This window comes from Magnolia sinica, chromosome 10 (assembly GCF_029962835.1).
Source record: "Magnolia sinica isolate HGM2019 chromosome 10, MsV1, whole genome shotgun sequence".
Taxonomy (NCBI): Eukaryota; Viridiplantae; Streptophyta; class Magnoliopsida; order Magnoliales; family Magnoliaceae; genus Magnolia; species Magnolia sinica.
The window spans coordinates 23,218,354-23,231,240 of NC_080582.1; the positions used below are offsets into that span (position 1 = coordinate 23,218,354).

General features: G+C 35.0%; 1 long non-coding RNA gene across 1 annotated transcript; it reads left to right on the plus strand.

The window, feature by feature from the left end:
• The first annotated feature begins 7,036 nt into the window (after positions 1 to 7,036).
• On the plus strand, positions 7,037 to 9,272 carry LOC131257392 (uncharacterized). The gene is made up of 3 exons (XR_009177357.1): positions 7,037 to 7,899; positions 8,573 to 8,632; positions 9,153 to 9,272. It is a non-coding gene; the product is annotated as an uncharacterized LOC131257392 (long non-coding RNA).
• The last annotated feature ends 3,615 nt before the right edge of the window (positions 9,273 to 12,887 follow it).

The window sequence follows — 12,887 nt, forward strand, 5'->3', positions numbered from 1 at the left end:
TCGGTCCAAACGAAGCATAGTGCGGAAACGTTACGGATTGCGTAATTCAAGTCGGTTTGCTGAAATTCCAAGTCAGTGCATAAGGTGGAGCTTCACAAGTATAAATAGGAGTCTCTAGTACGTTCCTAGTTATTTTCTAGATTACATAGGTGATGTGAATAATAGAAGGTCAACTTTCAGTTACTCATTTATATTAACGTATAGAGCGATCAATTGGATGTCAAACCTTTACTGTGTGGTTTGTCTTTCCATGAAAAAAGTTGAGTATATGATAGTGATAGAGGCATTCATGGAAGGTGTTTGGTTGTGTGGAATGATGAATGAACTCGCGCTTCAGAGGTGGCCGTACCAGTTAATTATGACAGCAAAAGCACAATTAATTTGGTGAAGAGTTTAGTTTACCATTCGAAAACTAAACATATTGATATTTGTCATCATTTTATCTGACAAGTGCTTGAGCAAGGCCATCACTCTCAAGAAGATTCACATGAGCGTGAATTCGATAGATATGCTTACTAAGGTGGTTACTACAATGAAGTTCTGATTTTATTTAACTTCTTTGGGTCTGGCAAAAGGTTGATAAATATGGAGTGTGCATGAAAAGAGACGACAATGGTGAAGTTATGATAGAGATGATAAGAGATGGAGCTTGGAGCAATAGTTCACGATGATTGAAGCTAGGATGGACACTGTTGTCAGATGACTTCCATCCATACATGAAAAAAGGGTTTGATCGATCAACTACCCTAGTCAATCAATTAAGTGAGCACTAAATTATACAAACTGGTCTTTGGACAGTTTGGACAATCTTAATTGATCAAATTATCGGGTCAATCAATCTACAAAATTCAAAAAATAGTTATAAATTCTCTAGACACTTTTGAGCATGTTTGAGAGTGATTGAACATGTGAGGCTCGATCAATCAAGGACTGATCAATCAATGTCGATAGATCGATGCTTAGATCAATCGCACACACAATTTTGCATAATTGCATGATTAGTTTCCTATTATATGTTTTATGTTATATATATATATATATATATATATATATATATATATATATATATATAGATATATATATGCATGTATGTAATTGCGAGATTAGGGTAGAACAATTTGGCTTTAAACATTTTTAGGGTTTGAAGATGAGAAAATAATGGTTTTATAATTATAAATTCTTATATCTTTTATACTTTTCGCATTCATAGTGATTGTTATTGCTTTGTGCTATGAATTTTCTTTTTTTAAAAAAAAAGGTAAAAATGCATATGTATTTTTTATGATTTATTTGCGTTTGCTTATTACTATGTAACCTGAATTTGGAGTTTGCTTTTGCGGTCCCCCAATAAGCACTACGTGAAAAATGAAAAAAAAGGATGGATTTAGAGACGGTTCTGGACTGTCTCTAAAATTGCTTGGTTTAAAGACGCTTTAGAGACGGCCGTAAACCGTCTCTAAAATTTTAGACAGCCCCTGACCGTCCTTAATATTGTCTTAAAAAATTTGAACGTCCACAAATCATTTAAGATAGTCATTGACCATCTTATATGAGTCATCTGAGACGGTCATTGGCCGTCCGCATTAGAGACGGTCCTTAACCGTCTTATATGCGGTCATCTGAGATGATCATTGACCGTCTGCATTAGAGACGGTCATTGGCCATCTTTTACTTCCAATCTGAGACTGTCAAAGACCGTCTCTATTAGAGATGGTCCGTAGCCGTCTTAAAGCCCTGTTAAAGACCGTCTCTATTAGAGAGAGCCCTAAACCATCTCTATTAGAGACTGTCAAGGACCATCTCTATTAGAGACGGTCCTAAACCGTCTTATAGTCTGTCAAAGACCGTCTCTAATGCTCAGGTCAAAAATGAAAAAGCTTAAAAAAATTTATGAATTTCGAAAAAATTAATAGTTAAGAAGCTTAGAAAATTAATTAACAATGTTTAAGAAAATTTTAAATTTTGAAAAAAGAAAACTGTAATTTTATAAAAATCTAGATTTTGAAAAAAAAAATAAGAAGTTTGAATAATGTTGATAATTTTGAAAAAAAATTCGATAAAAATATGATATTTTGAAAACGAAAATTTAAAAAATTAAATAAAATTGTGAAAATATTGATAAAATGTAAAAAAATATATATATATTTTTTAAAAAGAAAACTAGATTTTGTATTTTGACAACAAAAATTGAAAAGTTATATAACAAAAGTGAGATTAAAAAAATGATATTTTGAAAAAGAAAATTTAAGAAATTAAACAAAATTGTGAAAAATTGACAAATTGTAAAAAAATATATATTTTAAAAAAGGAAATTAGATTTTGTATTTTGACAAGAAAAATTGAAAAGTTATATAACAAAAGTGAGATTAAAAAAATGATATTTTGAAAAAGAAACTTTTAAAAATTAAACAAAATTGTGAAAAAATTGATAAATTGTAAAGAAATATATATATATTTCAAAAAAGAAAACTAAATTTTGTAAAAAAAATGTTAAATTTATTTAGTTAAAAGAGTTTTGGATGCGGTTGAAACTTGATCTGACCCCTCATCCAAGTGGGACACACATAATGAGTGGGTTGGATATGTGAATCACATTTCGGCAACCCAATATATGATTATGAATGTTTCAAGCAAACCTTTCTCCACTACATTTGAGTGAGTTACTCGTTACCTTTACCAGAGTAAACTCTATGGGGTTCACCATTATTTATTTATTTTATCCACTCCATTCATCCATGGTAACAGATAATTTGAGGTCTAAAGAACAAAAAGGAAGCATATCCAAAGCTCAAGTGGACCAAACCACAAGAAATAGTGTAATTGAACCTCTACCATTTAAAATTTCTTGGAGGCCATAGAAGTTTTGGATCAAGCTGATGTTTGTGTTTTCTATTCATTTTTATAATTTTGATATTATGAACAACCTTTAACTGTTTTTGGACAATTTGATCAGTCCGGACATGAAGAGTAAATAACTTCAGATGTTAAAATCAAAATTCACTCAAATTGTTAATCAATCTTGTTTGCCCAATATATTTCTCATATGTAGTATGATTGAAGCGAATAACTAGTCAAATTGCGGGTAATGATCAGTAAAATAGAGTGAATGGACCAGACATGTAAAATGGGCCCATCATGATATGTGTCGAACATCAACTCTGTGCATTTGATGTCTCCCCTTTAGCTTATGAGATATCTCAAAAATCATCCGTATACGAAACTCAGGTGTTGATTACCATCTAAAACTATGTGAAGACATCTAAAAAAATATAAACAGTACAATATTGGATGTCATACCATTTTGGGGTCATAAAAGTTTTGGATCAAGCTGATTTTTGTTTTTTCCCTTCATCTGGCCCTGTATGACCTAATCAACATATTGGATGTCAAATAAACAGTACAGTAAGCCTTAGGAAGATTTTAATGATGGATATCCAATTACTATTGATTTCATGTGGTGTGGTGCACCTAAGATTTCTGTGGTGGGGTCCACTACAGATTTTTATCTACCTCATTCTTTAGCTCATGACGTAAAACGATATCTCAAAATGGATGGACGGTGTCGATATAACAAATACATCATAGTGGGGCCCACAAAACTTGGTGGATGTTGGTCAGTGCTCTATGGGTCCCACCATGATGTATGTGTTTCATCCAAGTGGGACACACATAATGAATGGGCTGGATCTATGAACCACATCTAGGTGGGCCCAATAAATGATTATTTTTAAGGTCGTGGCCCACCATGAAATGGTGCATCTGATTAACAGGGCAGATCCAAAGTTCAAGTGGACCCACCATAAAAAAGAGTGGGATAGTGACACCCACTATTGAAGCCTTCTTAGGGCCCGCCGCGATGTTTATTTGAGATCCAACCTGTTTATAAGTTAATACAGACATGGATGCAGTTGAAAATTGGTCTGACCCCTCATCCAAGTGGGACACACGTAATGATTGGGTTGGATATGTGAATCACATTTAGGCAGACCCAATATATGATTATGAATGTTCTAAGGAAACCCCTCCATTATATTATGTGGTGTGACCCACATTTAGGATGATGTGTTGTATATCTTTACCGCCCCTATATTTCTCCAACCCATTTTTGGACTGGGTAATAATGTAAAAATGTTTTCCCTATTACACCAATAGTATATATGTGTGTGTATATATATATATATATATATATATATATATATATATATATATATATATATATATATATATATATATATATATATATAGTTTTTATATCATATGAATGGAAATTTTTTTATATATATAATTAAAAGGTAATATTTAAATGATTTGTAATATCACATGAAAAAGAATTTTGAAAAGTTTAGAAATTTTAACTATGTTTAAGAAAAATTTTGAGAACAAAATAATGCTTTTGAAGAAAAAAATTGGCATTTTGAAATTTTTGAGAAAGAATTAAAAATATGAGAAATTTTTTGAGATTTTGAAAGTAAAAATTCAAAATTTGTATTTTAAATATTTTATAATAAAAATGATATTTAGTTAAAAGAGAAAAAAATATACATTTTGAAAAAAAATGTTAAATTTATTTGTGAAAAATAAAATTACTAAATTATCAGGCACATCCACTAATTGAACCTTTAATCATTTTTGGACAATATAATCAGTTCAAATTGAAGAGTAAATAACTTCAGATGTTTAAATCAAATTTCATTAAAATTGTTGATCATTCTTGTATGCCCAATATCTTTCTCATATGTAGCCTGATTGAGGCGAGTAACTAGTCAAATTGAGAGTATTGATTAGTAAAATAGAGTGAATGGACCAAACATGTAAAATGGGCCAAATATTCTAGTTAAAATTGTGACCTAACTTACTAACCTCGTGAAAACCTAAGAATTGATGTTAGTAAGTTTTGTGGGCCCCATCATGATGTGTGTCAAACATCAACACCGTAGATTTGATGTGTCCCCTTTAGGTTATGAGATATGTCAAAAATCATCGGTAAACGAAACTCAAGTGGGCCATACCATTTAAAACTATGCGAAGACATCATAAAAAATAGAAAAGCACTTGGTGGGGTCCACATGAGTTTGATCTGACCCCTCATCTAAGTGGGACACACATAATGAGTGGGTTAGATTTGTGAATCACATTTAGGCAAGCCTAATATATGATTATGAATGTTTTAAGGAAACCTTTCTCCACTACATTTAAGTGAGTTACTCGTTACCTTTACAAATTGTGAAAAAATTGATAAATTGTAAAAAAAAAAAAAAAAAATTTAAAAGAAACTAGTTTTTGCATTTTGACAAGAAAAATTGAAAAGTTATATACAAAAGTGAGATTAAAAAATTGATATTTTGAAAAAGAAAATTATGGTAGGCCCACTTTAGATTTTTATAGGCTTCAATTTTGAGTTTATGTAATAAAATTATATGTTAAAATGGATGGATGGAGTGGATAAAATGAATAAATTATGGTGCCCCACGGGATTGACTCGGTACACTTGGGAACGAATTGGCTACTCCCCTGACACCAGCCAATGGCTGGGGGTCGATGCTCTGTGGCCCCCACCATGATGTATGTGTTTCATCCATGCTGTCCATATATTTTTATAGATAATTTTACAATATGAGACCAAAAATGAGATATATCCAAATCTCAAGTGGACCACATTACACGAAACTGTGTTGAATGAGCGTCGACCATTAAAAACATTTTGGTAGCCATAAAAGTTTTGGATCAAGCTGATTTTTATTTTTTCCCTTCATCTGGTCCTATATGACCAAATCAACAGATTGGATGTCAAATAAACAGTACAGTGGGCCTTAGGAGGATTTTAATGGTGGATATCCAATCTCTATTGTTCTCATCTGGTGTGGACCACTTGAGATTTGTATCCCTCTAATTTTTCCATAAAGCTCTAAAATGATCTTTAAAAATGGATGAACGGAATGGATGAAACACATACATTATTGTAGTGCCCACGGAGCACTGTCCATGGTCTCGCCCAAAATTGGGCACCCAATCCCTCTACTCTCTCTCTCTCTCTCTCTCTCTCTCTCTCTCTCTCTCTCTCTCTCACCCCTACCCTCTGCCCTTTTTCCTTCATTTCCCTCATTTTTTCGGCCCCATTTTTTCCTCCATCTGCAGATGCAAAAAGCATCATCCGCTCTCTCTGTCCGATATGCTTGATCTTTCTAAACCCTCTTCCCTTTTTCCACCGGGGCCACATCCCCTCCACTTCCGACCCCCCCTCACCACCCCATATGCAAGATAGCACCGATGGCACAGTGGAGCGCCGGATCCGGGAGGTGGAGGACCGGCTTCGGGAGGCGATCAAGGAGCTGCAGTGCCGGCAGCGCCATCCCCTGTGGCCGTCACCCACCTTGCGAGCATGCCGATGAGTCGTGCATCTCCGTTTCCATCTCTCTCTGGGTGTTTGATCCAAAGAAGGGATGGAGCCGAGACGATGCCCTCCCTGCCTATGCACGCCCTCCTCAAGATCCAAAGAGGTATCTATCTCTCTCAATCTCTCTCAATCTCTATGTTGATTTATGAATTTGGGGGATTTAGTAATTTGTAGATTCCCGATTCGATGTGGACCCCCATTTAGGGATTTGGGGATTTTAGGGCTTACAGATTTGAATGTGGACCCCGATTCAAGGATTTTCTGATATTATAAATTAGGGATTTGGGGATTTTAGAATTTTAGGGATCTTGGGGATTTTGATGTCTCTTCTTGTCAATCTATTGGGTCCCAATGTGGAGGAAATATGGATATATGATGTGGGTCCATTTGATGGATGGTTTTTATTGCTTAAGGGTGGGTGCCTTAAAACTTAGGTTAATTTCCATGTTATATGCTACATGGGGTGGCGTTGTCCATTTTGTATTTGATAAAATGCTTCATTATCTGGTCATTGTGGATATGTAAATTCCCATTGGACTCGTTCCCTTGAAGCAATATTGATTGTGCTTCTTCTCCTCTCTGTTAATAGCCTTCCCATTGGACGCGCTATTGCAGGCCAGTTTTTCCCCCTAGAACGGGCATTACAGCCCTGTAACGCGCAACTCTTCCCACTATTACCGTTATGTAACGGCCTTTATGACCATTCCAGTACAGTTTTTGAATACCTTGATCCCAATTGTATGCATATGCTCCATCAGGTCTCTATATGCTAGCATGTGCATCTCCATCTTCTATTGAAAGGCTTCAACCTGTGCTGGTTGGAAATATAGCCATGAAATTGTCCCTTGCACATGAGAAAAAAGTAGGTACTTGAAAGTAACAATATTAGCATCCTTTGAACATTCTCTTTGATGAATACTTCTGGCACCACATTTTTTGGTGTACCTAGAACAAATACTTGTCCAGTGCATATGATATGGCTTGCAAGTTGCAATGTAAGTGTCCATATTAGTAGCCCAACAAGTGCTCCTCACAACTTGAAGCTTATTCAGTGCCTGGCATTACTCATGTGGGTTAGACTTATGAACTGTTTTTCATGTCATGTTTTCTGTGTTTGGTATATGTGGACCCAAAAGTGGTTTCTTAATGCGCCCCTTCATGGTCACAATTAATATCTTTTCAGTCCAAAGAAGATGATGGCCATGTAATTGATGGTATCTTCTCTTCAACTCCAGAATGTAAGGCTTGCAAAGGTAGCACTTAGGCCTGGTGCGGCTAACATGGTGAACGGAATTCTGTGGAAGCTACTTTTACTAAAGGTTTGTCATTTTCTGTAACATTCACTATACTCAAATTTAGGGTTCACTAGAAACCAGGTTCATTTGAATGCCTTAGCCCTTTCATATATATTGATTTAGGGAAAAGACTCACTTCCACTACCCAAACTGGAGGGTGATGAACGTGCAAAAGCACGCTCTCTGGCAACTATTTATTCACATCCGGTGGTATGTTTGTCATTGCACCTTCCATTATTATTATTATTATTATTATTATTATTATTATTATTATTATTTCTAGAAATTTTACTTCAGGAAGAAGGGTTTTCACATTTTCATTTGCTAATATTTATTATTGAGGAATTCTACCACGGTAGCATGCTTCATTAAGTTTTGTGAAGTGTACATCAGAATATGTCCAATTTACATGTGGTGCCTGTGCATGGTGATTAGCTCATCGAGTTTGTGGACCTGAAAAGCAATGGTATCTAACTATTCTAGCCAAGCATCTGCTCAGTGGTCGGAAGCGGACAATTAACCCAAAAAGAGCAACTGTACGTACATGTTCAGTGGGCAAAACTTGCAATAATTTGGTGGTCAAACTTTAGCCCACATGCGATAGATGTGCCGAGAATATAGGACATACACCTCACACACTGCCTAAAAGTGACATTGTTAAATGACACCTTGCCAACTTAATCAGTGCCTGGATTTGATACATGACGGATTTCGGACGTCAATCTGATTCCCAAGTTTTAATCAAGTTTACAACTGGTATGGATGCACTTTTTCTTTTTCTAAATGAACAAGAAAGAGCATGTTTCCTCGCCCCAACAATGTTTTACTGTGCTTGATATTTCTGCCTTATTTTATCATTAATAATGCTTTTCTTGAACTTCAGGTTCCTCATGAACCATCCTTGCATATGGATGATTTTGTCCACAGCAAAATCGGCATGCAGGTGTGTCTTAAAATCTATAACACAACAAAAAGGGTATTGCTATTACCTATTTCCTTTTCATAGGACTTAATATTTTGTCCGTTTAAGGGTTTGGATGGTTATTCAATTCAAACTAAATTGATCTTCATCACAAAGAATACCAAGTACATGGTTAATGCATGGGACTAGGGGCAGTGTGGTACAATTTCAGCTTACTCAGATCATAGGGCTATTTGCACTTTGACACATGTCCAAAAACCAGTGGCCCCTTGCCATCAATGTTTCCATTGTTGTTTGAGTCAGTTATTCTTTACTTAGTGTCTATCAGAAAAGGAATTGTGGTTCTCCTAGTGAAGGAAATTTGAGTTCGCAATTCCTCATGTTACGCTAATAGCTTTTCTTAAGAATGAAATGCAAAATTCTTTAAACAGCTGATCATAAGTCTTCGTCATTGTTATTGACCACGTTTTGCTTCAATTGTTTTATCAAGTTTGCTAATGAGTTCAACATTTTATTTTATTTTATTTTTTCTGCTTCCCAGACTTTCATACAAGTGGGGTTATTGAAAGACGGTCTATGTTCAGTTCAGGATGAGAGTGCAGGTCTGTTCTTTTTCCAGACCCTACCCCAGCCATTTTTCTAAAATAGGGTTTGAAGGCTATGCCTATTACATATAATTTTATTACATATATAATCATATTCCTTATATTGTTTCCCAGTTATATTTGTGTTGGTTTCAGAGTACAGGTAGCGAATAGAAATTGTTGGTCGATTGTAGCTTGTAGACAAAGGGATGAGTAACCACCAATACAAATATGGGAGGCCTTCCCCAGGTATCCAGATGCTTTTAGATATATTTATGTTGTTTTTAAATGTATTAGCTCAAAATTGATAGAGCAGACCCGGATGTGCATCGGAGCTATTCGGATGTTGAGCGGGGGTCCGTGGAAGGTAGAAACCGCTGTTATGACCATGATGAAGCTGTCCATTTCCTATGGACAGCATTGGAGTGGCCTGGCCATTTGGACAGGCCATGTTTATGTATTTACTCAAAATTGATGGAGCAGACCCGAATATGCATCGGAGCTATCCGGATGTTGAGCGGGGGTCCCTGAAAGATGGGAACCGCTGTTATAACTATAATGAAGCTATCCATTTCATATGGACAACAATGAAAGGGCCAGGCCAATTGGAGTAGGCCGTGTTTATATCTGTATTTGCAGGGACCACACCCTTAACCTATAACCTAAACCTATTCTCAAATCCCAAAACCTATAACTACAACCTAAACCTATAACCTAAACCTACAAACTATAACCTAAACCTATAACCTAAACTCAATTCCCTAAACTTTAACCTACAACCTAACCTAAACCTATACTTAATCCATAAACCTATTCTCAAATCCCAAAACCTATAACCTAAACTATACCCAAAACCTATAACCTATCACCTAAACCTATAACCCAAACTCAATTCCCTAAACCTTAACCTATAACCTAGCCTAAACCTATACTTATAACCTAAACCTATTCTCAAATCCCAAAACCTATAACCTATAACCTATAACCTGAACCTATAACCTAACTTAAACCTATACTTATAACCTAAACCTATTCTAAAATCCCAAAACCTATAACTATAACCTAAACCTTAACCAAAAACCTATAACCTAACCTAAACCTAAACCTAAACCTATAACCTTAACCTAAACGTAAACCTAAACCTAAACCTATTCTCAAATCCCTAAACCTAAACCTAAACCTAAACCTATTCTCAAATCCCTAAACCTAAACCTAAACCTTAATGTATTCTCAAATTCCTAAACCTAAACCGACACCTAATCCTAATCTAAACACCCTAACTTAAACCTAAACCTAAACTTGAAAATCCAAACCTAAACCCGATCCTGAACCCGAAACTGATTTCCTAAACCTAAACCTAAACCTATACCTATTCTCAATTCCCTAAACCTATATCTTATAACCTAAACCTAAACCTAAACCTAAACTTAAACCTTAACCTAAACTTATAACCTATAACTTAAACCTAAACCTAAACTTGTAACCTATAACCTAAGACTAAACCTAAAACCTAAATGTATTCTTAAATCCTTAAACCTAAACCTACACCTAATCCTAATCTCAACTCCCTAACCTAAACCTAAACTTAAACTTGAAAACCCAAACCTAAACCCGATCTCGAACCGAACCCGATTTCCTAAACTTAAACCTTAACATATTCTCAATTCCCTAAACTTATAGCTTATAACCTAAACCTAAGCGTAAACCTAAACCTTAACCTAAACCTAAACCTAAACCTGTAACCTATAGCCTAAACCTAAACCTAAAACCTTAATGTATTCTCAAATCCCTAAACCTAAACCTACACCAAATCCTAATCTAAACTCCCTAACTTAAACCTAAACCTAAACTTGAAAACCCAAACCTAAACCCGATCCCGAACTAGAACCCGATTTCCTAAACCTAAGCCTAAACCTAAACCTATACATATTCTCAATTCCCTAAACCTATATCTTATAACCTAAACCTAAACCTAAACCATAACCTAAACCTATAACCTTAACCTAAACCTAAACCTAAACCTAAACCTTAAACCTAAATGTATTCTCAAATCCTTAAACCTAAACCTATACCTAATCCTAATCTCAACTCCCTAACCTAAACCTAAACTTAAACTTGAAAACCCAAACCTAAACTCGATCCCGAACCGAACCCGATTTCCTATACCTAAACCTTAACCTATTCTCAATTCCATAAACCTATAGCTTATAACCTAAACCTAAGCCTAAACCTAAACCTTAACCTAAACCTAAACCTAAACCTGTAACTTATAACCTAAACCTAAACCTAAAACCTAAATGTATTCTCAAATCCCTAAACCTATACCAACACTTAATTCTAATCTCAACTCCCTAACCTAAACCTAAACCTAAACTTGAAAACCAAAACCTAAACCAGATCCCAAACCTGAACCTGATTTCCTAAACTGAAACCTTAACCTATTCTCAATTCCCTAAACCTATTGCTTATAACCGAAACCGAAACCTAAACCTATACCTAAACCTAAACCTAAACCTATATAACATATAACCTAAACCTAAACCTAAATCATAATGTATTCTCAAATCCCTAAACCTAAACTTGCACTTGAACCTAATCTAAACTCCCTAACCTAAACCTAAACCTAAACTTGAAAACCCAAACCTAAACCTGATCCCGAACCCGAAACCGATTTCTTAAACCTAAACCTAAACCTACTCACAATTTCCTAAACCTATATCTTATAACCTAAACCTAAACCTAAACCAATAACCTATAACCTAAACCTAAACCTAAACCTTAACCTTAACCTAAACCTTTAACCTATAACCTTAACCTAAACCTAAACCTAAACCTATAATCTATAACTTAAACCTAAAACTAAAACCTAAAGGTATTCTCAAATCCTTAAACCTAAACCTACACCTAATCCTAATCTCAACTCCTTAACCTAAACCTAAAATTAAACTTGAAAACCCAAACCTAAACCCGATCCCAAACTGAACCTGATTTCCTAAACCTAAACCTAAACCTATTCTCAATTCCCTAAATCTATATCTTATAACCTAAACCTAAGCCTAAACTTAAACCTTAACCTCAACCTAAACCTAAACCTGTAACCTATAACCTAAACCTAAACCTAAAACCTAAATGTATTCTCAAATCCTTAAACCTAAAACCTACACCTAATCCTAATCTCAACTCCCTAACCTAAACCTAAACTTAAACTTGAAAATGAAAACCTAAACCCGATCCTGAACCCGAACCCGATTTCCTAAACCTAAACCTTAACCTATTCTTAATTCCCTAAACCTATAGCATATAACCTAAACCTAAACCTAAACCTAAACTTATAACATATAACCTAAACCTAAACCTAAAACCTAATGTATTCTCAATCTCTAAACATAAACCTACACCTAATCCTAATCTCAACTCCCTAACCTAAACCTAAACCTAAACTTGAAAACTAAAACCTAAACCTGATCCCGAACCTGAACCCGATTTCCTAAACCTAAACCTTAACCTATTCTCAATTCCCAAAACCTATTGCTTATAACCTAAACCGAAACCTAAACCTATACCTAAACCTAAACCTAAACCTAAACCTAAACCTATATAACAAATACCCTAAACCTAAATATAAACCTTAATGTATTCTTAAATCCCTAAACCTAAACTTATACTTAATCCTAATCTAAACTCCCTAACCT